The sequence below is a fragment of the Myotis davidii genome, unplaced genomic scaffold (genome assembly GCF_000327345.1).
Source record: "Myotis davidii unplaced genomic scaffold, ASM32734v1 scaffold164, whole genome shotgun sequence".
Classification (NCBI taxonomy): Eukaryota; Metazoa; Chordata; class Mammalia; order Chiroptera; family Vespertilionidae; genus Myotis; species Myotis davidii.
In genome coordinates this window covers 2,984,442-2,986,559 of record NW_006296417.1, presented here as the reverse complement: position 1 = coordinate 2,986,559, position 2,118 = coordinate 2,984,442, and positions in this window count along the sequence as shown.

Genomic DNA, 2,118 nt, shown 5'->3' with positions numbered 1-2,118 from the left:
CGCCGGGGCCGCCGGGACAGGCAGGAGGTGACCACACACACCTGCCTCTGCTCATTCGTGTTTCCCTGTGTGAACATTTCTGTGCTGGATCCCACTGAGTAAGGGGTGAAACCCATGTGCTGTATATGCATTTGTAATTATGTATAAAGTGAACAGTTTTAAACTGTAAAGATTTTTTTTCAGTGTGTTTTCTGGAATTTTGCCACAACATACTGGCTTTGTATTTTATTTATCTTCCTGTCTAGTTATTGGCTTCAGATTTCTGTAAAGTCCCCCCGACCCTTCCAAAAAAATAAATGTTCTTTACGTCTTGACTGCGGCTGGTGTGTGGCTGTCCGTCCGGGTCTGGGCTTGCTGGAGATAACTCTGGGTTCCTGGTAGAGGGGGACCCCCTCCCCAACTCCAAGGAGAGCCTTCCTCCCAGTGGAACCTATTTCTGCATTTGGGGACAGGAACCAGGAGAGCCTGGAGCACTGGTGGCTTCTTGGGGACTCCCACTCTTGCTATAGCCGGGACCCCAAACCCCAGGGTGCCAAGTGCCAGAACTCTGTCCAGTTAAATCAGGGCAGTGGAAAATGCCCTTTGCCACAGACTCCTATGTAAAGAGATGGTTAATCTGCCTTTCTTTGCCAGTTTTCTCTACCCCATTCCACCCTCCAAACAGGGCAACTGTCAAAACATGATCAGAAAGAAAAATCATTTGCCTCGAGCCCCACGGGGATTGGCTGGATTTGATCACAGAAGGCGGGCTCCACGGAGAAGCCGTTGCCACACACCACAGCGGAGGGGCTGGGCTGAGCCGCCCGTGGGAGCCGGGCTGCTGCTCCTGCAAAAGGCCCCCAAGTCCCCTGGACCCTGGGCACTGTGCCCTCTGGTGCCATGCAAAGACACCTGGGATCTTGGCTTTGCCACTTACAAGCTCCTCTCGCAACAATGAGAAGAAGAAACTCCTGCCAGAGTGCCAACACCTTCCCTGTTCCCAGTGAACTTGCAAGGGCACCGATGTCTTAAGAGTCTCCTCTATGCCTGGCACGCGTGGCTCAGTGCTTGAGCATCGACCTACGACCAGGAGGTCACAGTTCAATTCCCACGTGCCTGGGTTGTAGGCTCCATCCCCAGTAGGGGGCGTGCAGGAGGCAGCTGATCAATGATTCTCTCTCATCACTGATGTTTCCCTTTCCCTCTCCCCCAACCTCCTGAGTGGGACAGGCCTCCCGTGGTCCTTGGGTTTGAGCCAGGGACAGGCTCTGTCTGGGAGGCAAGAAGCGCACGGAGGTCCCATCCTTCCTTCCCGAACAGACGCACAGCGCGCTCAGGGCTGCAAGAATCCTGACCGCCATCCGCCAGGGACCCTGCTGGGCCCGGAGCCTGGGCCACAGCGCAGAGCTGGCTGCCGAGTGGCTGACACAGACGTGGCGTTTTCCTGTCCGCGGGTCCCGTGCCCGAGGGAGCGTCCGAGGTGTACAAGCCGCCTCAGATTGGGTTGCAGCAACGGCTCTGCCCGGACAGGAAGTTGGTAGCGAATGCCCAGGACAGGAATCCGAGTCAGAAGTGAAAGGAAGCCAAGAGGCCAGAAGAGAGCTTGCGGGGGAAGGGGAAACGCAGTGCGCAGGTCCTGTCTTTTCCTCGGAAGCAGAATGGAGGTCATCTGAGCTGCAGGGCCTCAGAAATAAGACGGGGAACACGTCCAGGGGACCTGGCTCTTCACCCCCTAGTGGCCTGATGTTGCCTGGTCAGGGAGAGAAGTCCCTCCCCACAGTTCCTGTTCTTGGAAGCGTGCGGGTCGGGGTCACTTAAGGATGGTGAGGCAAGCCCCGTGGGCACTGCCCCGCCCCCTGCCCCCCTCCCCCGGGGGGTGTCCTGTGAGGAGGTGCAGTGGGAGAGGGGGCTGGGCTGGGCAGCAGCTGCTCTGCACCCAGTTCAGGAAATGTGAGTTGGGCCTTTCCCACCCCTACCCCCACCCCCACCCCTACCAGTCTCCAGCCACGTCTGGTATCCTAGTCACAGCCTGGCCAGTCCCCAAGCCGCCTTTCATATGCTAATGGAGGCTCTGCTCTGCTGGAAACAGTCCCCACAGAATTTAGGGCTGTGCCTTCCTCCTGGCGCCTCTGTGCAGGC